Below are 27183 nucleotides of genomic sequence, written 5' to 3'. Positions count from 1 at the left end.
TGCTGAGGCCCCTGTCATTATGTAGTCCAGGGAGCCCTCAGATAGCCGAAGCCTGGTGTTTTGAGGGATGGCTGGCCGCTTTGCCCCTGCTGGTCCTGGCAGCCTTCATGGCTGGAGATTGCAGTGCAATGCAAAGGGAGCCATTTGACAGCGTTTGCACCTTATCATTTCCAAAGAATCTCTACTCTTGAGACAATCGGTGCTCTCAGCTGTCTGTCAAGTTCAAGTACTTTTTATCTTAAACATATCTGAGTGTTGGGCTGAGGAACTAAAGGAATAGAGCATAAGAAATATTATTTGTGGAGCTCAATTCCCCCATCTCTATAACATTCTGCTGCTCTTTCTTACTGTTTCACTCTGGGAACATAATTAGCCCTCTCCCTGTGGAACTGGCTCCCAAAGTACTTTATAATTCTGGCTTGGCATTACTGGTCAGTCTCTGTTTTGGTGAAACCACTGTTTCATGGTGAGTCAGTCACTTCCTCCAGGCTACCTTCTTTATGTTCTGCTACAAGATCAGGGACACTCCCATTTAGGGATAATCTACCTTGACTTTAACCTGTACTTTTTCTGGCATGGGAGTCTGGATGGACACTCCATGGACACATCAACACAAGGGGACTGTTGAAACTGGCACTTAGATGGAATTTTAAAGTTTGTCATTACAAATGGGTATATCTACTATACCCTGGGACTGTGGATTTAGTGCAAGAATGCTTACCTAGCATGCATGAAGCCCTGTTCTATCCCCAGGACCATAAAATAAAATGAGTTTTACTTTTTACATTGACAAATAAACCCTAATCATGACAATAGCAAAGGATATGTATAAAGCTGTGGTTTCCATGTGTTTAAGGGCTGGCAAAAAAAAATCAGTCAGTTAACTAAATTTAATTATTATTGCACATGCTTAACTTTTCTACCTATGGGCTAGAGATAGTTGAATTAGGAATAAAGACATATAAATTATAGATTTTGTATTTGTTCCATCAAAATAATTTTGCTTGCTTTTATTTCAGCAAAATCACTGTTTGTTATAATTAAGAATTCCTTTTCAACTCACAGTTATCATTTCAAGGGTTTAAAAACTGTAATTAAAGTCTAAAAAATCTAAGCATATTTTATGAGAACATATACGTTAAATAGAAAAATAAAATATGCTGTTTTATATGTTTCCAAAAGTTAACTCTTAAAATATTCTGAATTATCTATTAACTTTAAAGATAAAATAGCAATTCTAATTGATAGATGTCAGAATTTTATTTTTATAAACTATTCACATTGTAAGAATTTTTCTACCTAGTTACTAACATAAAAAATTGGTGATACAGAGGAAGAAAGTCAAATGTAAATCTAGTTACTGTCCTCATGGGGGCTTCCTTGAAAATGACCAGCCTGGCTTTGTTCTCAGGAAAGAGATGATTGATGGCTAAACTCTAAGCAAGAAGGATTAATAGGTCACTGAAATGGATTAACCTTTTCAGCCAGAGCATCTACTAATCTTAGGCACAAACTTACAATGGAAAGTTGGGTCTTTTAGAGATGAATGGTCCTAGAAACTGCTTAGGAGGATGTCACGATGCTGTCAATTTCCCTCATGCTCTTAAGGGGAACTATCATTTACTGAAAATACCGTGAACTAAAATAAATGCTTCATAATGACTATTTCCTTTGAAATTTGAATATGAAATTTCAAATGAATTTGGATACTTATTTAAGTATTCGATCATTAACCCCATGAGGAAGATCCTATTTACTTCTGCTTTTTGAGACAGGATCTCACTATGTAGCCCAGGCTGGCCTTGAATTTGTAATCCCCTACCTCAGCTTCCCAGGTGCTAGAATTTACAGGTGTGCATCTCCATGTTTGGAGCTTTCAACTCTTTTTTATTATGGTTGGTGGTGCTGAGAATTGAACCCAGGTCCTCATGCATGCTAGACAAGAGCTCTACCACAGAGCTACCCATACTCAGTTCTACTTCCACTTCTGTAAAGGGAAAACAGGCTTGGAGAGGTTTAGTATCTTACTTTAGATAACATGGGTTTGAAGTGGTACTGATGTAACTGCTTACAGTTATTAAGTTTCTGCTCTCAATATTAAGTGTTACGAGAGGTAATCACTGTCATGGTACACTAGACTCTTCTACTTCCAGGTTAGTCAGTGCTCATTGTATCAGTCAGGATAGGCAAGATTGTGCTGCAGTAACAATAAACCATCAAATCTCAGAGGATTACAACAACAAAGGTTCATTTCTAATTCACCCTATCTTGTACCAGCTAAAGATTCTCCTTGGTTTGTTTTTCTTCTGGGATCAAGTTGATGGAGAAGTCACTATTCAGAACATTGTGAGTTGTAGTAGCAGAGGGAAAAAGAGCACTAAAATGTCAATCAACAATTAAGTGCATCTAATTAAATGTAATCATAACTCATGGGTCAGAACATGTCATATGACTCATTGAGCAACAAAGGGTGCCAGGAATTACAATTTGACCACGTGCCTAGAAGACTGAGTGTTAAATATTTGGTATCGGCACAGCCAGTTCAAAAGACAAGGGCACCATATAGCTAGACTTCCATCTTTACCATTCATATGCTGCTAGCAAGTTCTTCCTTCTGGAGTCAGATTGTGGTGGTCACCAAATGGCAGTGATGCAGGTCAAAATAGTTATGACAGTGCTGGCAGCAAGGACAGTGGGAGTACTCATGGAACAGTGGGAGTACTCATGGAACAGTGGGAAGAGCCAGGGTCCTGGGGATAATAACAATGATTAGCACCATTTGAACACACTTCATACATAATAGCCTATTTAATCTTCATAACTCCCATTTTAGAGATGAAAAAACTGAGGCACACATGTTAAGAAAAATTTTCCCAAGAAAACATAGCTAGTGTGGCAATGTGGAATGAAAAATCTGGCCGACTAGGTCCGGAGATCATGCTCTTGGCCACTGAGTACATTCTCCTGCCTGTGGTCTGTACTCAGAAGTAAATCCAAACATCAGAAGCCTTGGCCTATTTTCAACTCCAGCATCACCACAATGATATTAATGCTCTATGGAGTACCATTCTTTTTGAAAGGCACATAAAACTGTTGGCTCTCTATCTGTAAAAAATGAATGAGTTTCTGCTCTTTGTATGAACCAAGAAAGAGAGCCAGAGGCTGTAATGTAAAATGCTAAGTGTGGTTACACATGCTTGAACCAAGGAAGCAGATACAGGATGAAGAGCATCACTGCTGTCGCTTTATTGATTTGAATCATCTATGTGACTCAGACTCCATTGAAAGGTATAAAGAACTCAGTGCCACAGTATCCTAGCTAGAAAAGGTACAGGCACAAGTAGATGCAGTAGGCAGTATGTAATGGACAAGGAATTATTCCACTCACTTAGCAAACATATCCCCGGATTCTAAAACTCTTCGAAGTGACCAATTTCATTGCCATTGTTGGGTACCTTAAAAAAATAAGCAAGATTGTGCTTAGCAAGTCCTCACTACCACCAGCACCAAAAGAAAAAAAAAACAAACAAAATAAATCCTGTGGCCTGGTATCAGTGGCTCACGCCTGTAATCATAGCTACTCAGGAGGCAGAGATCAGGAGGATTGAGGTTTGAAGCCAGCCTGGGGCCAATACTTTGCAAGACCCTATCTCAAAAGAAAATCCCATCATTAAAAAAAAGGGGGCGGGTGGAGTAGGGGAAGGTGTAGGGCCTGAGTTCAAACACCAGTATCACAAACAGACAAACAAAAACAAAAGAACAAATTCTGTGATGCATACAAAAATTATTCCTCCAAATCTCTTTGTTCCATTTCCTTGCCCACTTCTCTTTCCTTGAGATAGAACTGTCAATATTAGACCTTATAATTCAAGAATCTGGAATCCAGCGTTCTAAATTGCCTTCCTCTGGGAGAAATGGGAACGCGAGAACCCACAGACAGCTGTTATTCCTATTAAGGCTGACAGCAAGCCTGTATCTGTGCCTAATTGTACATTGCGTTGACCTGTATGCTAAGAAAGGGGCAGCCCCTGAACTTGCCATGTTCAGTTCAAACAAGCTTTGAAGTCCTCCAGATATGCAGCAAAATAAGTGTTCTGCTAGCTTTAAACATTTGCCTCCAAATTACTTGTAAGATAAGACCATTGCTTGTTAGGTTTAGGCATAATTAAAAAAATTCAGAATGGTCAATGTTAACTGTTTCACACTGTATTAGTTTCTTCTTGCTATTGTAACAAGTTAGCACAAACCACAGGACTTAAAACAAGGCAAATTTATTCTCCTCTAGCTCTGGAGGTCACAAGTCTAAAATACAGGTGACAATAGGGTTGCATTTCTGCCCGAGGCTTCAGGGGAGAATTAGTTCTTGCTGTTTCCAGTTTCTAGAGATCCCTTCTTCCATCACTCCAACCTCTTGCCTTAGTCTTCACAGCCCTTCCCACTCTCTCTCTCTTTTTTTTTAACTGTAGTTTCGAAATAGAGTCTCTCTATGTAACCCAGTCTGGCCTGGAACTTACCATCTTTCTGCCTTAGCTTCCAGATCACTGGGATTACCGGTAGGCATCAACACACCTGGCTTTTCCCACTCACTCTGATTCCCTGCTTCTCTCGCTAAAAAACCCTTGTGATTGCATTGGGCCCAACCAAATCAATTAAGCAATTTTCCTGATCTCCACAGCTTTAACTTAATCACATGCACAAAATCTCTTTTGCCAAAAAAGGCAATATGTTCACAATTTCCAGGTATTAGAATGTGGACTTTTTTCTTGTGGAGGAGAAAAGATATTATTCACCCATCAAAGTTTTTCAACTTAATGATAAATTGTACAACATTTTACTCTAAAAATCATTATATGTAGCCTAGGAAAGCACTGCAAAAACAGTGAAATGTCAGATAGAAAGGTCACATAATGGAGAATGTCAAATAATATTGATTTCTTGTTTTATTATCTGTGCCAAGGACTGAAAGAGTTGATTTTTTTCTATCCTTCTTTCCTTTAAGGCTGACATATGCTTGCTGGTAGATCCAAGTCCACTCAGTTATGGCTTTGGAGTTGTTTATCTCCAAGTTTATCTGTTGCTTTGCCAAGGCCGGACGCTTACTCTCATGGTTTCAGAGTCCCTGGGTTGCCAAGCTGAACTTCTCATACTAGGCCTTCAGGCTGTTTTGATACAAACCTTTCCTCTGCTCTTTTGCTCCCCACTGCATGAATAGCAGGGTTCTATAGGAGAAGCTGGAGGCCCTTCCCAGACCTTTCAGGTTGGCAAGAGTGAAAGACACGGGCACTGCAGTGTAGTCTTGCCCATGTCTTCTCATTTCTGGATTTTAAGCTGTTTCTCTAAATGGTGGGCAAAACCCAGAAGCAGCATGAAGATCACGGAGCTTCTTCTTGCTCAGATCACAGGCCCCTCTCCCTCCCTCACAGGCTTTTTATGTACTGGTCTACGCTCTGGGCATGCCCTCTTGACCAGCATAAGGGGACTGATGCTAGCCCTTGGTACATTCTGGCAGTCTCTGAATCAGGAATCTATGGAAGAGGAAACTTGCAAGTCTAAACTTCCCTGGGACAGGTGTGGAGCTGCAGGAGTTGTCCTCCCCAAAACAAGAATGGATTTTCCAGTTACACGAGTTGGATTGGTCTTCATGCCAGACATCCCAGTGAAGAGTTCTTCTGTACCCAGAGAAGGAAGCCCCTCCCTTAAAAAAAACCCATGGTGTGCATGTCAGTGCCTGCCTCTGTTCTAACTTATTTATTTTTAATTGACATGTAATATTTGACTTGGACTTACTGATGACATACAGTATTATAATTCTATGCATATATACAATGAGTAATAATCAAAGTAGGGAAGTTAACATTTCCATTTCCCCTGATATTATCGTTTCTATGTGTTGGGAGTCTTCAAGCTCTTCTTAGTAATTTATAGATGTGTAATTATTTGTGGTAGACTAGAGCTTCCCTACTATGCTTTAGAGCATCACAACTTCCCCTCATAAAAGAGGATGAAATCCCACCCTCTATTCTTAGTGAGGACCGCATTCCCACTAGTCATCAGGTAGACCTTAGCCAGGATGCCAACAGAACATTTTGACATGTACATGCAACTATGTGAGAAAACTTTGGGACTGGAAGAGTCACAGCCAAGTGAAAATGACAGCCTCCATCTGCAGGACCCATCTAGCTTATAGGGCTCAGACTAGGATGAGATGAGTGGGGCCTAAGCTCAGGTACAGAATTTAAGTGTGTGCACTCAGTAGTCAAGGAATCAAGAAAAACACTTGATGGAAACATTTTGATGGAAATACTTTTTAAGAATCAAAATTAATGCAAAAATCTACAATAAACAAAACATCAAAATTTAAAATAAACTCAGTAACAATGTGGTGCCATACTACATGAGCACTCAAGATCAAAGGAAAAAATCTGTAATGACCTTTTCTTTATCAAAAATTTTTACGTTTTGATCACCATAGATTTGGGTTTACACATGACTTTTTTTCTTTTTTTTCTTCTTTCTTCCTTCCTTTCTCTTTTTCTCTCTTTCTTTCTTAAATTTCATTAGAATGTCATTTATCTTGGTTACAGGGTTTTGTAAATTTGGTATCCCAAGGTAAGTGGCCCAATTGCCTCATCTCAATGTCAGCCTTGTAGTCTATAGGGCAGTTTGGGGCCTGAACTCTTCAGAACCTTATGACTATCTCTCAGTGTACCATATTATCTTCAATTAACAGTGAAAGAACTAAGTCTCCAAACAGGTGGTGTAGACTGCTCGGGACCACATGGTACATGTTGGAGAAGAGAGGTGCAGACTGAAGTGAGGGCTCTTTCCAGGACAACTGAGATACTCAAGGTCCTGTGCATCAACAAATTGTCCAAAATTATTTCTGCTTGGAGACAGAGTCTAGCTTTGTAGCCCAGGCTGGCCTCAAATTGGCGATCTTCTTGCCTCTACTCCTGAGATTACAGGCATGTACCACCATGTCTGGCAAAATCTAAACTCTTGAGTCCCACCATCAAAAACTCTGATGTAGAAAGTCTAAGGCAGATTACAAGAATCTGCACTTTTAAGACAATGACACAAGTTGACTTTGATTTTAGTGGGCCACCAAACACTAGGACTGCAGCAAATGTCTCCGGCTATGACTAGACAGGCCTTACGTAATAGCTTCAAGTTCTTATCATTAACCTTTCTTCTCAAAAAAGCTACCTTCATTTAATGTGGGTAACAAAATTACTTTTTGTACTTAGGGTAACCTCAGCTAATTAACATATAACCATCAACCCATCATCACTAAGGAAAAGCAGGTTGCTAGCCCACAAAATTGATAAACTTTGAGGCATGAGAGAAGAGGGAAACCTGCAGAATAAGATTCCAGTCTTATTAGATCAGGTTCCCTGAGCAGTTCTGGTTAAGGGCACTGGATACCTGGGATAAATATCCCAAAAACAGAGGGAACAGCAACTCAAAAGTCAGATGAGGCCCCAAGTTCAAACCCTGGACCACAAAAAAAGGCAAATTGTGTTTATTTAATAATTTTGCAGTGCTGCTGAGAGCTGAAAGGTTCAAGTTCTTTTTTAGGGCATTTCCTAAACCAAGATCAAGTGAAAGAAGGCGCTATAAGAAACACTCATATTTTTTACCTAGTGCTATTGAAATGGTACCTTAAGGTACAAATGTGTTACTAGGGCCATGATGGCACAAATGATGGTGAGCTGACTATGTGACAACATATTCAGAGTCTTGTCAGTGCTCAGTGAAGGTTTTCTGTTTGATGGCAGACACATGAAAATCAAACAAACCAAAGTATTTAAGATGGATTCTTAATTTATTCATCTCTGAAAAGGAAGTAACAGCTGACATTTTCATTTCAATCAAATGCTAGTCATGCAGATTTTACCAAAGCTTTTCATCTGCAAACACAATTTCCAGTTACTCTAGTCCTTAGTGGTTTATTGTAGTCTCATTTAGCTTGATTATGGCAAAGGGCAGAATTCCATGCCAAAGTGAAATTTATTGGCCTATTTTGTTTTTTGGACTGCAGGGAAAAGAAGTGGCAAAAGGATACAGTTATCCAGTAATTTAAGAAAAAGAAGTTGGTCTTCCTGAGGCTTTTGAACTCAAGTGTTCGGATTGTCCTGGTGTGTGGGTATAGATATACTCTTCCTGTAGAGTTTGGGTGCCATGTACTCAAATAGCAACAAAATCGTCAGGTCAGCTCCCGCGAGTTCGGAAAAAATTTGTCTTCAGAGATTGCATTTGGAAGATGGTGGTTAGACACACCCAGCATGGTGGTGAAGTTTTCATAACTTTTGGTTTTTTTGTCAGTACTGGGGTTTAACCTAGGATTTTGTGCTTGCTAGGCAGGCACTCTACCATTTGAGTCACACCTCCAGTTCTTTTTGCTCTGGTTATTTTAGAAATAGGGTCTCCCTTTTGGCCCAGACTTGGTTTGGACTGAATGATCTTCTTATTTTAAGCTTCCTGGGGTGATAGGCATATACCACCATGCTCAGCTTTTTTTCCCTATTGAGATGGAATCTTGCAAACTTACTTTTTGCCAGGGCTGACTGGCATAGAACCAAGATCCTTCAGCCTCTCAAGTAGCTAGGATTGCATGGCACCCAGATTTTTCTTCCTTTCTTTTTTTTTGAGGATGATCTCATTATGTTGCCTTACCTCAGCCTCCCCAGGAACTGGATATGACCATGAGATTTTAGAGGCACTCTTTCAGCTCTGTCCAGAAGAACATATGAGGGCTCCACTTAGTTTCTAGAATATTCTTGCCTATTGCTTCGCTTCATTGCTGTTTCTTGATTATTTTCTCTTGATCTGTAGCTCCCCTATCAACTAAAACAGTAAACATTCAAGCATTTGTGGCATCAGAATCATCTGGAGAGCTTGCTAAACTACTCATTGCTAGGCTCCATCCCTACAGGTTTTTATTTAGGAAGTCTGTATGGGGCCTGAGAATTTTCATTTCTAAAAGTTCCTAGTTGATGCTGATGGAGACTTTGAAAACCACAAATCTAGAGTGATTGTACTCAAACATGAGAATCACCTGGGGACCTTTGTTTAAAAAAAACAATCCTGCTGCCCAAGTTCACCCAGACCACTTAAACTGGATTATTTGGAGATGGGGCCTGTATTAGATTTGTAGGGCTGATACAGCAAAGTATCATGGACCAGGTGGCTTAAAACAATAGAAATTGGTTCTCTAACAGTTCTGGAGGGTAGGAATCCTTCAAGAGTACAGGGAGGAGCCATTTCTAGCCTGTGGATGTTGCTGGGAATGTTAGTATGCCTGGTTTGTAGATATACCCATTTCCACATGGTCTTCTTGTCCATCTGCAGCTATCTGTGTGTCCTTTCTCTTTTTACAAGTCTCATTCTACACCTGTGTGACTGCTTCTTAGTTTTATATCTTAATTATACCTGCAAAAATCCTGTTTCCAAATAAAGTCACATTCCAGGTGGATGTGAATTTTGAGAGGACAGAGGGGACATAGACTTTCAACCTGTGCAGAGCCCTTAGTTGATGGTAAGACCCATGTGCTACCCAGCTTCCATGAAGAATCTGGCACAGAGTGTCATGGGAAAAAAGTCTCAAATGGACAAGTTCCTGGGTTCTTCTACTTCACAGTCATCACAACCTAACAGAGAAAATACCCCCAATTTATCTTAAAAGCTCATTAAAGCAAACTGCAGATTCCAAGGACTTTAAAGTGTTTATCTGTAGGACTAATTCAGCCCTAAATTATAGACTTTTCCTCAAGCCACTGAAGATATTGAAGGTATTTCTTTGTAGAAAGACCCAAATTCTGCTCCTCAGGGCATTTTATAGGAAACATACCTATAAAGAGCCCAGATTACACACTTCTGAGAGCTTTTAATGATAAGAAACAATGTTTTTGAACTTCCCATTATGAACTAGAAATAATATTTTCACATGAAACAAAAATGCTAAATTACTGAACTGCCTCCCTAGGGTTTTGAATTTTGCACAGTGTAAATGATTGTTTTCCATGAATGAAGACTACAGAGGTGTGTCTTTAAATGCCTGTGATGTAGAGCAGGAGGTGGATGCCTGCTGCTTGAACTTCAGAGCTGGAGAGGCAGGAGGGACAGGGGTGGGGTACTAACAAGTGGGCTATGGGGCCAGGCAGCATGTGGTTATGGCGGCCAGAAGCTGGGATGTGGATTGTAAATCAGATGGAAATCGGGGAGTGAGTGAGGTTTGCTTTGGAGGAGGCTCATAATCAGAGCGTCCAAAAGGCTTTGTGATGGCTCTGGTATGCCAATAAAGGATGTGTGGAGTTAGTGGAGTTGGCTTGTTCTGTGACCCCTGGAGTAGCAGGGGACATAGTGAGATGTGTACTTAGAATCAGGAGCCCTGGGTTCTGGTCTCAGCTCCACCACAAATGATGTTTGAGTTTCCCTGGTTTTTTAGCACTGACGTGTGGGATGTGAGTGTAAGGAATAACATCTGAATTCAGGCTTCAGTCTCACATGCTGCATCTGCATGGTGCAGGTGGCATTTAAGAGAGAGAGAGAGAGAGAGAGAGAGAGAGAGAGAGAGAGAGATATTGATTTGGTCACTCAGTCAGAGTTTTTGGAAGAATTTTCCCATTAGTGTATTTCTGATTTTGACACCTTTTATGAGAAAATTCCTTCTTTCATAAACCAGGGACAAGACAATGTTTAGAAGTTAGAAGAATATCTCACTGCTTTTGCAACATTTATGATGCTTTTAAAAGTCTATTATTGCATGTTCAGTTGTTCTAATAATTTCTAATATTAAGTGAGTGACAGTGATAGCTTTTCACCATGACATTGTCTCACTTCTCTCTTTTTAAAATTTTTAGCATATTAGTTGTACAGGGGCTACATTGGGATATTTACATAAGTGCTTACAATATATCTTAATTAGGTTCACCCCTTCCTTTTCTCCTTTATTCTCTCTCCCCCTTCTTAGGACAATGTCAACAGGTTTCATTGTTCTATTTTCATGCATGAATACAAAATACCTCCACCATATTTGCCCTCTGTCACCCTGTCCTTATGCCCTCGCCCTCCCACTCACTTCTTTCTTGAACCATCTTCTCTGCTAATGAATTGCTGATACAGACTGAAATCACTTGCCCCTTTCAGATCAGCTGCTCTCAGCTTTCCGAGAAGTTAGAATTTGTCCTGTAGTTCTTACATCTTCCTAGTTCATTTAAAAGGTAAACATCAAACACAATCCAGTCCATGTACCAGAAGTGTCTGTTGGGCAGGAGGCTTATATGGCAGGGGTAGTTGTCAGTCAAAGGTAGCCTCACTTAGCATTTTCCTTTTCTCATTCTTTGCAGCAAGAAAGAGGTGCCCTTCCTGCCTGACCTTGGCAATTCTTTATTCCCTGCCAGCTGCCCATCTCTTCTTTGAAGATATTCTATTTAGCATGAATGTTGTACGTTAATATATCTAAAGTCTTATTTTGCTGAGGGATAAAGTTCAGATCAGAGAGTGATTTTTTTAACTGAAATAGAAGCCAATATTTATGGAGAACTTACATGGCAAAGGAGCTTAGACTACATTATTTGTTTCAGTCCTCACTCTTGTTCCAATTTACAGATGAGGAAAAAGAGGCACTTAGCAAGTAAGTGGTATCTGTCTCATGCAGGATGTGGGTTCCACTCATTTCTTTGAAACACTTTGCCTGCTTCTCAGCATTTATACATTTTTTCCTTTTAATACTCTTTGTTTTTTTTCAGTGTTGGGGATGGATTCCAGGACCTTGCACATTTTCAGCAAGTGCTCTATCACTGAGCTACACTCCCAGCTCACAATACTCATCTTTTTATTGTGGTATAAATATATGTATATACACACACATACATATATACACATATATATGGCATAAAATTTACATTGTAACCATTTAAAGTATACAGTTAAGTATCAAGAAGTGCATTCACATTGTTGTGTAACCATCGCCATCATCCATCTGCAGAAAGTTTCCTCATCCCAAACTCAAATTCTATACCATTAAACAACAACTCTCCATTCGTCTGGTAACCACTACTCTACTTCTTATCTCTGTGAATTGGAGTATTGCAGGTACTCAATAAATGAAACCATACAATATCTGTCCTACTGTGTTTGACTTGTATACGTGTGTGTGTGTGTGTGTGTGTGTATGATGCTGGGGACAGAATCCAGGGCCTTTGAATATGATAGGCAAGTGCTCTACCACTGAACTCCATTCCTAGACCTTTATTTAACTGATTATAATGTCCTCAAGGCTCATTCATGTCAGAACATCATTCCTTTTCAAGGGTGAATAACATTTCATTATATGTTTATATCACATTTTGTTTATCAATTCATCTGTTTGTGGACATTTGGGTTATTTCCACCTTTTGGCTATTGTGAATAAAAATGCTGCTAGGTACATGGATGTATAAGTATCTGTTCAAGTCTATACTTTCAGATATTTGGGGGGAGGTCATATATCCAAAAGTAAGAACAATAGATCATTGGAATGTTTGTTGATGTATTTAAACAAACTCTTGAAAACTTACCATAATTTTAATTTTAAAAATGCTTTTCATGTCCGGGTTTCCAACTTTCTAATTTCTCTGGATGGTATCTCTATTGTTCCACTTTCCCAAGCTTGAGACCTTCCTGTCACCTTCACCTCTTCACTACTGATCTTCACCCATGTGTGGATTAGATTCCTTTCATTAACCCTATCATGACCTTTACCCAGATCTGATCACTGAGGGTCACTCTGACAGCTGTCCAATGTTGCTAGTGCTTCCAGACTGTTCCCCACCAGCCTTCCTAGGTCATCAACAAAGTGATTTTCCTAAAACAACAGTTTCATCAAGTCACTCCTTGCTCAAGAGTGCATGATACCATTAAGCTCAGGCTGCTTTTTGCTCTGAAAGTGTAAATGACTTGATCCCCTTTTATCTACTTTCTTGCATTCTTCTTTGCTCCACAGGCTGTCATCAATATTTGTGTTCACAAGCCAAGCTATTCCCAGATGTATGCCATTGTTTTCCATTCTCCCAGTCCTCCCACAAAACTTATTCCTGGCACTATTCAAAACACCTATGGTCTCCACTCATTTCCTCCATTTATGAGTTTTGCTTTCCCAACCACATACTCAGAATCTTTTGCACAGGCTCTTTGTCCTATCATTTATGAGAATCCTATGATTCTGGGCAGTTACAAGTTTGGTGGTTCATGAAATAAGACAAAGTAACAGGAATACACAAATTGCAAAATGTGTAGACAAATTTTTATCAGAGCTCCAAGGAAGAAATTGCTTTACACCCAGGAAGAAATCTCTCATAGCAGTTGTCAACTACCAGAAAATTAAGAGTGCAGCTATTTAAATAGTTCCTTATGCAGCTTTTGCATTGTGGTGTACAAACTCAGGCCAATGAAATTTTCAAGGCAAAATGCTACCCAGGTGAATCTGTTTCTCATTTTAAATAATTCTCAAAATATGTGGAATACTCAGTAAGGATTTCTACTCTTCTCCTAAGGGTTCACATGATATCTGAACCCTAGAAACACATAAGTCTAGGAAACATGAAATGTTCCTATTACTACTAAGTTTGGGAGATATTTTCAAACTAGCTTTTGAGAAGATTTTAAGTCCAGTTAGTAACAGTAGTTTTCCCCTTGAACAGAGTTTAAGAAGGACAGTTTCACACCTTATAATAGTGCTTAAATGAATAATTCAACATTAAGTTGGGAATGCAAATTATTCTGCTGTAAGCAGATGTGACATCCAGAAAGTTAACCCTAGAAACTGGCTTGTCCTCCTCTTGCTTTAGGATATGGTTATTAGAATTGCAACACTGACCAGTACATGTTGAAGAACAGAATGTCAAAAAAGGTCAAATAAATAAAAGCTACAGAAATTGCAAGAGAGATGGAGAGGAGAGAGAGAGAGAGAGAGAGAGAGAGAGAGAGAGAGAGAGAGAGAGAGAGAGAGAGAGAGAGAGAAAAGAGAGAGAGAGAGAGAGAGAGAGAGAGAGAGAGAGAGAGAGAGAGAAAAGAAGAAGAAGAAGAAGAAGAAGAAGAAGAAGAAGAAGAAAAAGAAGAAGAAGAAGAAGAAAAAGAAAAAGAAGAAGAGGAGGAGCAAGAGGAGGAGGGGAGGAGGAGAGGAAGAAGAAGAATCATTGCAGAATTGAGAAATATTGCAATGATATTTCAGGCCACAGGAATATGGTGGAGATTTTATAGACAAGTACATAAAAAACAGACAAGATTTTTGGTTATGAATAATGAATAAATAAAATCATACAGTCAAATTAGCTCATTTCTATCTCCTATTTATAGACATTGTATTAGATGGCTTTTTCACATATAAATACCAAATTTGGAGCCAACACTATGTGACAGAGCACATCCCTATGTCTTGTTCTCCTCCCTTTCACTGCTCTTAGTTGATCACGTAGGTACTCAGTGACTTTGCTTTAAATCAACATTTTTTCAAATGCTGGCTAGTACAATCTGTAGGAGAGGCATATTAATGAAGTGTTTAAGTACCCCTGATACTAGGGTGTTGATGTATCTGTTGTTGTAGCTATGAAAGTGAAGACCTGAAAATGCCCACCATTGTGCTAATATTTCACTACCAATGCTACAGCACTGTGAAGACAGCAGGCCCTGAATAAACCATTGTTGTGGCTTGGCTGACAGACAGCCTGTCAGGAAATGATCAGTATTGGCCGTGATTTAGGGCTAATTTCATGGATGTTTTCCAGTTTCCGTGATCTTCCTTTCCCCTTTTCCAAACAAAAGTGCTTCTGAAAATTTCTGTTTAACATCTTTCACTTTGAATAAAGAAAACACAAAACATCCCCCTTGCAGCTGGTATTGGTGAAATTATTTCTCTGGAGGAACCAGCAGATGAGGGGGCTTGTTTAAGAGGCACCAGGCAAGTTTCATTCTGTATGAGAGCCCACACTCAGACCTGCAACCTGAGACCTATCCCCCTCCACCCTTTCCACCTACACACACACACACCCACACCCACACCCACACACATGCATACACAACCCCCCCCCCCCACACACAGAGCATCTAAATGAACACAGATGGCTGGCACCCAGAGTAGGCATTGAGGAAAACAGCCGCAGGCTTCTCTGGTTGCTGTCATTTCGTTCTACAACTAGAGTGCCTTCAAGATGCTGGTGTTATTTCTTAATCTGAGATCACTCCTGTTTGGGCTGCTAGCCACTTCCTGTTGGGGAATATAGCAGAAGCATCAGAAAGATATCCAGAGCTTGATTCAACTAAAATCAAACATTCCTTTAATCCACTGGCTGTGTACCATTTTACTTAATGAAAGCCATATTATGATAAAATCCACATTGGTTCCTAACAGACAATAGCTTTTCTTTTTCTCCTCCAGAGCTGCATAGCATCACCTGATTTATTTGCTTCTCAGTGTGAAATAAATTAATTTTTCAAATGTAATATAAAAGAGGATAAAACCAAATTTTACAAATGCTGAAAAACAATCTAAATCTTTATATTCTCCTTCCAATCAAATGAAACAGATGTTTTCTCCCACTTATTTCTGTATAAAATATGCAAACAATTGCCTGGAATTGGAGGGCATAATTATGAAGAGGTTGATAGGTAAAAGGTTATTATTGATTTATAGGGCTTTCTAGTTTAATAGAAGACAGACTTAGGAATAAGAAAACATACTGCTTTCTCCAGGAACAATAAACGTCTTGAAGGGGAAATGTAAGATTTAAGAGTAATTTTTAAAACATGTATTTACTACAGTTTGTGGATCTAGGAAGTGTTTCTCATTTGAACGTCTGTGCATTGAAAATTTTCTCCTGTGTAGTAGCACATTTTATATCCTCAAAACATAGAGATTAAATGTTAAGAGTAACTTTTGTTACGTCTGAATTCCTCAATTTCCAATCATGGACTTATACTTCACATTTTGCAAAATCAATACTGTATTAACAAGTACAAGATACTTATTTAAACAAGAGATTAGCCTAATTCATGCCTTGTCATTCATGTGTACATATTTCTGTGTTTCACACCCCACACACACATATGCACACATAAGCTTATCTAGTGCTGAACAATGTGATAATCCTTATAAATATTAGCATGCAGCTGTATAATTAAGCCTTGCATGGACAGGATTCCCATATTTTATCTTCATATGTATGTTAAACTATTATTGTAATATATTCATAAAAGAGAAATGTAACTTTCAATATTCAAAGGACGGAATGATGTTAGTATTCAGAATCAGACAAAAAAGAAAACGAAATATTCTTCTTTTAGGGAAAATTTTAATTCACCAAATCATTTAGAAAACCTTAAACATACCTCATACTGGATTATAAATTATACAAAAGCTTCCTAATTTGTGGCTTTTACATAAAAATTGGTTCAGTGCCAAGAATCCAAAAGAAAAATGTTTTAAGAAGTGAAGAATAAAAAGAAAAATAACAGGGTAGATGCTTAGTTGGTGCACTCTATTTCCAAATATATAAACTTATAGTCTAGCCAGGGCTGGTGGCTCATGCCTGTAATCCTAGTTAGTCAGCTAGGCAGAGATCAGGAGGATCACAGTTCAAAGCCAGCCTCGGCAAATAGTTTGCAAGACCTTATCTCAAAAAAACCCATCACAAAAATAGGGCTGGTGGAGTAGCTCAAGGTATAGCCCCTGAGTTCAATCCCCAAAAAACAACAAAAAAACCCCTGTACAGTCTAAAATGTATCACGTGTTATTCCTTTTAGTCCAATTTACATATATGTAGTATTTTGTATCTTGAACTGTCCTTCAGAAATAATAGCTGAAGACATCAACTTCTGACAAAGATAGAGTAATGAGGACTAGATTTACTCTCCCATCTTGACCAACTAGAAAACTGGACAAAGTATGTGAACCAGCAACTTTCAGACAATAGACTGCAGGCAGTACAGGATGGCTTCCCTGAGGGAAAGGGAGAAAGCAAGGTGAGTCCCAGAATTATAGCAGCTTAATAGCTAAAGTGTCTCCAGGTTGAACACAGAGAGGAACAAACCAGTGTTGGGGTCTAGCTGAGTTGAATTGGTGTTCAGAGAGGCTAAGACACTTAGAATTTGTAGGACAGGGTATTGGAGAGGGAGCTCTACAGATAAAGAAGGGAGGAGAAGAGTGAAGGAGAGGGGAATAAAGGAGAAGAGAGAGGATAGGAAAGAGAAAAAAAGGAGAAAGAAAGAGAAGAGAATTATGTTTTTCATAAATTCTAAGAAAGATCTAAATCTTTATATTCTCCTTCCAATCAAATGGAGTATATGTTTTCCCTCATTTACTTCTGAATCAAGTATGCAAACAATGACCTGGAATTGGAGGTATAATTATGAAGAGGTAGATACCTAAAAAGATAGATATAAGAAGGGGCCCTTGAGTTCATGGTTCAGAACTGATCTCAACCAAGTAAACTACTTCCATGGAGGAAAGAATCACTGGAAAGGATTAGAGAGACCAACGGATAAGGATCAGTTTTTGTTCCCACCCACCATAGTAAAAAGAACTTACAGCATGGGCGATATCTGGTGGAATCCTCTGTAGAGGGCTACATTAGCTATAGCCCACAGGAATCCACCCTAACAAAGTTGAAAAGCAAGCTTTGAAATGGTTCATCCTGCAGTTAAACCTAACTGCATGCCAGATCAAAACCCAGCACTAATTTAAGGAAAAATACAACACTTAGCCATCAATGGCAAAAGTTATAATGTTATACTAATTTACAAGGTGTTTCAACCTCTTCTGGTTGCTCTAATAAAATATCTGAAGCTGTGTACTTAATAAAGAAAAGAGTTTTACTTAGCTCACAGTTTTGGCAGCTGAAAGCCCAAGGTAAGGCAGCTTCTTTAGTTTGGCCCCTGGTGGGAGCCCCTTTGGCTCTATCCGGTCATGACCCATGGCATCATGGCAGAAGTGCATGTGAGAGGGAGAGATCACAGGGTGTGACAGGAAGCCACAAACTGGGGAGGGGTTTAATCCCCTGAACCCCATAAATGGATACCAGTTTAGAGAGCTCAGCTTCAGTGTATGAAGGGATTTATAGTATTCACTACTACTATTCCAAGTTATTCTGCATTTCCCTATACTACTTTTTAGTTTCTATAGGATACACAGGAAGCCCTGGATTATTATCTTCTCTACAGCCTCTCTTGTATACCCCAAATACGTATTCCTAGACTGCAGGTTAGATTTTCATCTTGGCCCCTCACAACTCTCTACCAGGCCTGAACTGCACTTGGATGTGATCCTGAAAATCTGTCTAGCTCTTACCATTTCTTCAAGGTCTAGATCTTATTCCCCATCCCCTTGGCACAGGTTTATACCCAGCTGCAAGTGGATGATGAGAAAGAATGGTTTTCTTACGAGGAAATCCCAAAGAACTGAGATGTTGCCATCAGCTGACCATTGCATATTACTGTTGCCTGAAGACTATTGGCATTGCTGCCTTCTACTCTGAGATCAGACACCTTGAATATCGTTGTAAGCTGATATCAGACCTGAGGTCCCTATTACCCCCATGCACATTCTAAGTTTAAAATTTTGACTGAGATCCTTAGTTACTTGGCAGAACTCATCTGTCCTTTCTTAGTCTTGATTTGGCCCTTTCTCTCTCCTGTCTTATGCCATAGTGGTGTCAGATACTTGACCAGAGTTGACATTGGGTCCATTTACCTGTATGAAAAGAAATGGTTAGGCAGGGTGTGAAAATGTTTCCTTACTGGTCATCCAGTAATATTAACTTCTAGTCAACAGGGAGTGGGTTTAAGCAATATTTAATTGGTTGACCTTTTTCAACTCACTGATTCAAGCTATCTTAGACCTTTCACAGAAAGAATCTGTTTTGATTAATCATTAGTTTGTATTTGATAAAAATTATTCACAAAATCCTTGAATTCAATGATGATAAGTATATCCCCTGTTGTTAGAATAGATTAAAATCATGCCAGTGTGATAGATACCGAACTATTTTTACTCATATTTATTGGATGGTTGGTAAGTAAATAGTAAATGCTTAATAAATATATTATCATTACTATGTGTGCAAAACACGCAAAATAGTTTACATGGGTTAATGTGCACCATATGGGTTAAATGCTTCCTCTTCAGAAACCCTCTCTGAGGTAAGTACTATTACATCTAGTTTATGTCTGCTTTGAGAGGTTAAGTAACTTCATAAGGATAACTGGTAGAGTCATAATTCAAATCTCTGATTCCAGATTCTGTGTTTTAGCCTCTGCCCTTTTACTTCATCTCTATCACCAGAAAATTTTGCTTGAAATAGCCTCTCAAAACAAATGTAGATTTTCAAACAAGGCTTCTGTTCACTTGCTATGGGTAAACAATGGCAGTTTGGGACACTGGTTAGATTACAGATCCTGAATGGGTTTGGATCCAGTCTCTACCACCTAGCAGCTATGTCACCTTGCATACATAACTTAAATTCTCTTTCAGTTTTCTATCTGTCAAATGGATTATGATAACTATCTCACAGGGTTGTGATAAGAATTAATACATGTAAGATGTTTAGAATTTATAGTAAATTATTTTACCTGATTTATAGTACATTTTCAAAAAGCACAAGTTAGCTATTATTTGGGTTATGTCAAACAGCCTGATATGCTCTCCTGTCCTTTATTTTCCAATGAAAGAATAGATTTCAAATCAGCAGAAAAGTTCTCTAGCCAATGATTTTATGCTCAAATTTGTCGACATATTACAGTATTCTATAAAAGTATAACTGCTATGTGTAAGGTATGTGTTTGGCCATGGGCAACTTGTTCTGAGTTAGGGGTCAAGTAAAAGTAGACTAACAATATAACTTCACCATAAGAGACATCCTCGGATAGGTGATTCATTCTGATTCAACTTTAGAAATGGCTTGAGTTTCTTAGTTTCTCTACAGTACTCCCCCTTTATTAAGTCAGTCTAAGATCTAGCAACAAGATTCCCTTAAATAATGGATTGGCAAGTTCTTCTAACCCCCAAGCATTGACCAAAAATGGTGAATGAAATAGTCCTGGAAAGTTAGCTATGAATATGCTGGTCATTATTTCTCTACAAGAAGCATAAGCTTACCTTTAGATAAGAAGAGTCTTTAAAATGTCTCTGATCAGCTCATTTGTTTAAAAAAAATGTTTATTTATCCCCAGTATAATCTCCAAGGACCAACCAAACCACATGCAGTTTCACTTTACAGTTATCATTCTTGTAATAGTAAGTTCTGGAACTCTATGTTCATTTGAATATAATAGCACAGGCTTGGATTTTAAAACCCACCTGCTATTCTGAAAGCTCTGCTTGCTGGTTGCCAATGTCACTGTCACTGTTTACCCAGGAGGCAAAGAGCTCTGGTTACCTTCTGCAGAAGCAAAAGGAAAATGTACCCCTTTTGTTTTCATCTTGGAGACTGTGTGTTATGGGTTGTCTGAATCATTGGGATGGATAAATCATAGAGATAGACTAGCCAAAAGAAATATCCTTGGAAGTTTTTATTTCATCTCCTCTTAAATGTCTGGTGTGCTGAAATAACACACAGTCTCCTAAACCCTTAGATTCATATTTAACTCCAGAAGGACTCTTAGTGATCAGGGCCTTCATGATGCATTAGAAAATTCTAGTACCACTAGATGTTCTAAACTGAAAGTGCTCACCTCAGAATTTCCTTAACTGAGAATCACTGCCATTATAGCTGCCTGAACTTTGAAAGTAGTGGTCGGTAAGGTGGGGTGGGGAGAGGGTCATGGTTCACCATAATCATTTCTCTAGCAAGGACAGTAAGAAGGTCAAGAGATTGACCTCAAGTACAACCCAGATACTGTGAGTAGTGTCCAAGTATCAAATTCACAGTGGTCTTGCAATGCCCGTAACTGCTCCCTTCCTGTTGGGTTTGCCACGGAGCCATGGTATATACTTTCAGTTTCTTCTTTTTCCCCATAGGGCAGTAGTTTTTAAAAAAGTTTTTGGGGAAAGGGAATCCCTTTATGGGTTTGATGAAACCATGCACTTTCTCCTCTGAAATATGCATATATGAGATCAAGGACAATTTTAGGGAATTTGAAGTTTTTCTGAAGTCCATGTCAACACTCTCTGGGATCTAAACATCACAAGTCTGTTGTTGGAACAGGTACAGTACCTGGGATTTATTTTAATGACTTTCAAATCACATGCTTTCCTGAGGTGACCCTTTTTCTTATGGAATCTACAACAATCAGAGCCTCTGAGCAAAGCCTGGTGTCTGAATTCCTTTTTCCTCCCTTTTCCATTTTTCTTCCAACTAAGTTTAAAGAAAATCTTTTTATTGTGAGACATTTCAACCACATATGAAAGTAGACAGAATGGTGTAACGGATCCTCATGTCCTCACGAACCAACTGGACAGTTATCAGCTCACGGCCAGATTTGCTTCATTTGTGCTCAGGCCTACTTTTCTCCCCATATTATCTACCAGTTAGTTATTATGACATATGTTCTTCTCTTACTCTCTAACCAAAGTCTACATAATATAGTCAGTGCTTCAAAGTTTATATAATATGTAATACTTCTATATATTTACATGATAAGAGAAGTTATGAACAGTATAATAAAATTCTAAGAAAGCTATAGTACCATTCCACAATTTAAAAGTTGAACAGTTCTTAATATTATACATCCAGTCCATGTTGACATTTCCAAAAATCGCCTAAGTATTAAGGTTTTTTAAATAGTTCATTTACTTGTTTCAGAATTTAAATAAGGTTACCATAATATCATCAAATCTTTTAATCTATAAATCCTCCCTCCCTTTCTTTCATCTTGTAATTTATTTATTGAAAACACAAGACTGTCTTGTAGAGTTTCCTTGAGTTGGGATTTGCTAGGCTGATTTCCATGGAGTAGTTTAATATATTTCTTTAATGTTTTTCTTTTGACTGTACTTCCCACAAATTAGCAGCCGGATCTAGAGCTTTCTTGGATTTAAGTTTGATTTGTTTCACAAAGACTATTTCAGAGTGGTGGTTTGTAAAATCTTCCAGTGGGAGTTATCTCTGATTATGGGATGTTAGCTGCTATTGTTAATTAATCAATTCATTAAACTTTGCAAAATAGTAATATTCTAATTCTATCTTCTTTTCCTCATTTATTAGCTATAACATGTCTCCCAAGAGAAAGTTTCCCTTGTCTCCTATTTGGTTACTGTCTTAGTCTGTTGAGTTGCTACAACATAATATGTTGCACCATTATAATATACTGTCATTATATTGTAATATAGTGTGTGTGTATATATATATATATATGTAGTGCATATACACACATACATACATATTATGGAGTTGCTAAACAAAATATACTGGGTTTCTTCTAGACAACAGAAATTCATTTTTATTTTCTGGAGGCTTAGAAGAGCTAAGATTAGGACACCAGCAAACTTTTTATCTGGTGAGGGCCTCCTTCCTGATTCATAGATAGGTGACTTTTTGCTGTTACCTACCATAGTAGAGGGGGCAAGGAATTTCTTTGTAACCTTTTAATGTTGTATGGTCACTAATCCCACTCCAGAGGGCTCCTCTCTCCTGACCTAATCACTTCGCAAAGGCTATAATTCTTTATACCATCACCTTGGGAATTAGAATTTCAACATATGAATGTTTCAGGAATAGCAACATTCAGACCATAGCAGTTACCCCATGGCAAGGTTTGTGCAGGAAACATGGTATAAATAATTTCTCTTTATTTACCTATTTTCAAAACTATGAGTTAAAGCCCCCAAAGTTAACTATGGGTTTAAGTACTTTCAGTGAGTTTAATCTTTTGCAAGTTTTTGGGGTTTTTTTGGTGGGAGGGGGCAGCATTGGGGTTTAAACTCAGGGATTCAGGTTTGCTAGGCAGGTGCTCTACCACTTGAGCCACTCCACTGGCCCTTAATTGTGCAATTTTTGGTTAGTGAAAATCTCTTTAGTTTGTCTCCTGAGCTTATTTGAAATGACCATAGAAGTTTTGTTTTTATGGTTTATTTGCTATTACCTGACAATATTTTTCCCAGTTCATCTTATACATTTCTTGTCACAGAATCAAGCTCTCCACAAAAGACCTCCAGTTCTTTCTGGAGGAAAATTTTGTTTGGAGACATTAGTCTGAGTTCTGATATGTTTGAAGAAGGGACTTGTGGCATTCTGATGATTGGTAAGAATGTGTTCAGAGTTTTGTTTCAAAAAAATATTCCTCCCTTTTCTGCAATTTAATTAAAATAGTAAGCTTTTTTCTTGGACCATTATAAATGTCATACATTATATAGTCATATACTCTAGATACACTTTTAGACAACTTGAAGATGTCACCTAAAGAAATGTTAAATTCAGCATTGAAGGATGGTCCAGCTTTAATATTTATTACAAATGTCTTTATCAAGTAATGGATCTCATTTATAAAATTTGCTTAAAATACTGACAATAGTTAGTGATGCTATTAAGAACCACATTTTCAATGATTACACAAGGTTAAGAAAAGACTACTCAGCTTTAAATTTGCAATTAAATTAAAATGGCAAGTGAATGGGCAGCTCTTACATATTGGAAGTATGGTAAATTTGTACAAATGTTGAAAAATTTCAAAAGCAATGTTGAAAACACATTTATGAAAGATATATGTAGCATCAATTGGTGTTTGTAAATCGTAAAACTCTCAACAATATTATGTATTAGGGATGTCAAACATTTTTAAAATTGGAGATTATTTCTCAAGTATGTGCATATGTATATTTACTCATTAGTTAGGAATTACTAAACTGCCTAATGTTTCAAAAAAAAAAAATAATTGGATCCCACTTGTTGTCAAAAATGCATTATGTTTTGCAGCAATTTCCAGGTCAAGGAAATGTGGGTCTTTGTTTTTGCCAGTAATATTTTATTGCTGCAAAAATTACTAAGTGCTAACTGTATTCTGAATCACTCAGTATATAACTACTGGAACTTGAACAAAAAAACACAATCCCAAATAGCACATTCCTAGCCAACATAACTGGTCTCCAACCCTATTCTCTCTGCTTCTTTGCCAGCGTGACCTAGGAAAACATCAAAACATATCCAAACAACTTGACTGTTCTTATTCCCTTTATAGCCCAATGCTGGGACTCTTCAATGACTGGCTATTTCTAATGGTGAAGAATGCTGTGGATGGTGTGATGTTGCTTTTAACAGTTCTAATTGTGAAACTTCTCCACTCCCTATCATTGTGTTGCTCCTAGGAGGTTTGAATGAGACAGAAGACTCCCAGTGGAACTGAAATAAGCCTCTTTATCTCTTTGCTGACCAGGAAGATGACAAAAACTCAGAAATGCAAAGATCTTTCATTCTCAAGGAAACTCATGGTTCGAGAGACTTTTGCTGTCAAACAACCTTCTTGGTAAGAAGGAAAAAATTGAGAGCAATTTTCAATGGACCTGAAATCTTATCCTGTGGATACCTGGGACTCCTCCAATTTTCTTTGTTTTTTATATTCTGTAACACACTTACATATTTCTCCAATTGCCATAGCATATTTTAGAGAAGTATTTTATTATGTGAATATGTTATGTGTAGGTATAAAAAGAGGGCAGGAAAGAAATGGGAGTTTCTACAATCAGAGAATAAATGAAATAGAAGCAGATGGGACAAGGAACAAGAGTAGGGAGAAAAGAAGAGGAGGTTCCTGGGAAGGAAACATGAAGATTAAGGGAAACCAATATTCTCCATAGCCTTACAAAAAGTAAAATGTGTTTGTGCATAGCTTATACAATATAAATTTAATACAATTTAGTAAGAAATAGGAAAGCTGTAGAGAGAAAAAAGAAATAGAAGGAAAAAGAAGTCAAGCAATGGTATCATAACTGAACATAGTAACACACTTGTGGTGGCAGGGCGGGAAAGCAGTTTGGGGTCAAAAGAACAGTGCAATTACAAAACACTACACTGATGTATACATGGCCTAAGTGATGAAGCCAGGAATAAAACACAGATTTCTTGATCCTGGCCCTGGGCCTTGTGTATTAAATCATGTTGCCTCTGCTGTCAGATAATCATCTTGCATCTGGAACATAAATACAGCCAATTCAAACATGCATCTTGATCTTATCATGTGGTTAGCAATCCATGCTGTTATTACTGTCAATAAGACTGCATCCCATTAATACCGTATTCACATTTTGCCTATAGATCTAGAGGCATAAGCTGGATAAATACAATACAGAATGTGGTCGCAGAAAATCACCCTCATTCCAAATACCACAAGACATAAAGTGAAGCCCCCAGCTAGTGCTACCATAGGGAACCTTCAGGGAGCAGAAGGGAAATCTGGGAAAATTTATTTGAAATGAAGTTGTGTTCAGCCTTGGTAACTCTGAGTTTTTAAGTGTCATTATTTGATTAAGAACCTATTTTTAAAATTAAATGCCAGTCTTTACTATAAGAGATAGCAATCTTTATTACCCATTCCTGCTAACGTAGAATTCCCACAATCTCCAGTGACATTGCATGGATTCCCTTTTCATATTAATGAGTATTATAAGCTACTTAGCCTGGAGAACTGATGATCAAAATGCTATCTATTTGATGCAGGATCGACATAACGCAAGTCTTGACATTGATTCAGTGAAATAATAAACTCTATAGTTTGTGCTTCCCCTTCAAATACATTGATTTTTGTGTTTGAAATGCTTGATTGTTTAAAAAACCTAAACTATAATTTCTACATTCATGTTCACAGCAGCATTCACAGCAGCCAAACCATGGAAGCAACCTGTGTGTTCACTGAAGGACGATTGGGTAAACAGAATATGGCATACACTTACAATGGAATATTATTTGGTCTTAAAAAAGGAGAAAATTTGGATGCAGGATATTGTATGGACAAACCTTGAAGACGCTATGCTGAGTGAAGTCAGCCAGTTACAAAATGGTAAATATTGTATGATTCCACCTATTTAAGTTATCTAGAATAGACAAATACATAGAGATAGATAATAAATGGAGGTTGCCAATGGCTAGGGAATGGGGAAATAGGGAGCTAATACTTAATTTGTTCTGGAGAGTTCTGTAGATGGATGTTGGTGATAGTTGCACAAAAATGTGAAGGTACTTAATGCTACTGAGCTATGTACCTAAAAATGGCTAAAATGGTGAATTTTATGTTATATATAGAATTACAGTAAAAAATCTAAACTATACTTTATTAATCACATTTCATTGAAAAATACTTACATATATATATATACACCCTTGGGTTGATCACAGAAAACTTGATTTACCTATTTCTGATATTGACATTACAATACTTTCTTAGTAACTGCATAGCGTTTGAGGTATTTGCTTAAGTGAAAAAGGAAACCAAACCCTTCTGAGACTGTGAATATATCTCAAAAGAGAAGATGGGTTTGTGGTCAGAATTCAAATTTTATGATACAGACTAACACATAGCACACCAATATATCAGGGAAGGTGAAATCAATGTAATGGGATTTTACAAAATAAGTTCTGCTTCTGAGGTTTATGCCTGGAAATGCTACTTTTAAAGTTCAAATGAGAATTGCTCTAAGTGGTAATCACCTATAATTTGGATATTTCATCCTGTGGGTCTGGTAAGAAACATTCCATCCTCTCTCCCCATCATTGTCCCTTTGGGGTCTTTTCTGGATTAAACATAGTATTATTTGGATGAAATTGTATCCTGAAAACTGGTTGGGTTAGAGCAGTGAGTAAGCTAAAGAGGTTCTCATACAGACTCCCAGAGGGCCTGACCACCCCTGCAGCCCCTTTAGCCACAATAAGTCTGGGCTTGACACAGGCCGAGTAAGACTGACAGTATCTGTGTTTCTGAGTCAAGTGAGTGTCCTTGGTAGAGTCTAATCACTACCTAACAGAGTTATAGAAAAGAGCTGCATATTGCCATCTCACAAATTAGAAAACGAATAGAATCAAAGTTCTTAAAATTTACCTAGTCCTTAAGGAGTAATCTGGCAGGATCTTGACATCGCAGATAGATTCATTCATTTGGGCAGAAGGTCACCCAATTGGTAGTAACCACTTGCTATGTGTTAGGCACTCTGCTGGTTTAATCTAGTGAGGAGACAATGACTATAATAAAGACTATAGGACTTGTTTAAGAGTGGTATAAAATTTTATA

The 27183-nt window shown here is 38.1% G+C and overlaps 1 long non-coding RNA gene across 2 annotated transcripts in view; it reads left to right on the top strand.

Annotated features, from left to right (window-relative positions):
* The window catches only part of LOC141420639 (uncharacterized), a 147108-nt gene that overhangs the window by 80838 nt on the left and 39087 nt on the right, over positions 1–27183 (top strand). The window contains exons 4-5 of one of the 2 annotated variants that reach the window (XR_012445143.1): positions 24272–24429; positions 25771–25959. This is a non-coding gene — a long non-coding RNA (uncharacterized lncRNA). Of the gene's footprint in view, positions 1–24271; positions 24430–25767; positions 25960–27183 lie in introns of both variants that reach the window. The other variant, XR_012445142.1, reaches the window with a different exon arrangement.

The sequence above is a fragment of the Castor canadensis genome, chromosome 2 (assembly GCF_047511655.1).
Source record: "Castor canadensis chromosome 2, mCasCan1.hap1v2, whole genome shotgun sequence".
Taxonomy (NCBI): domain Eukaryota; kingdom Metazoa; phylum Chordata; class Mammalia; order Rodentia; family Castoridae; genus Castor; species Castor canadensis.
Note: the sequence above shows the minus strand (reverse complement) of the source record. Positions and strands in the feature narration are given on the sequence as shown.